The sequence below is a fragment of the Numida meleagris genome, chromosome 4 (assembly GCF_002078875.1).
Source record: "Numida meleagris isolate 19003 breed g44 Domestic line chromosome 4, NumMel1.0, whole genome shotgun sequence".
NCBI classification, from domain to species: Eukaryota; Metazoa; Chordata; class Aves; order Galliformes; family Numididae; genus Numida; species Numida meleagris.
In genome coordinates this window covers 32776904-32777304 of record NC_034412.1, presented here as the reverse complement: position 1 = coordinate 32777304, position 401 = coordinate 32776904, and positions in this window count along the sequence as shown.

Here is a 401-nt window from a genome sequence, read left to right as displayed (position 1 = left end):
GGGCGTCCCCTGCTTCAAAGTGCAGTCTTCCCCTCCCAGCCACTACAGACTCTCTCCTGCTTTTATTCTTCTCAGGGTCTGCAGGGCTTTATTCCACTTGTACCCCGCATCCGCGTGGCCAGCGCGAGATACAGAGCCCAAGTGGAACATCTGCTTGCACAGCAAAATAAACTACCGGGGTCAGTCCTCTCTATGAAACAAAACATTTGCAGCTACGGACACAACTATGAATTGCCTTACAACTATCAGAATACTTTGTTCTATCCCAAGATCATTCTTCAGTAAGGGGCAGTTAAACCCCTGATATAGGTGCAAATTGAAGGAAACACTGAGCTTAAAAATCTATAGGGCAATATGCTAGAATTCTATGTTAAAATCACGTGTGGACTCAAAAAAAAAAA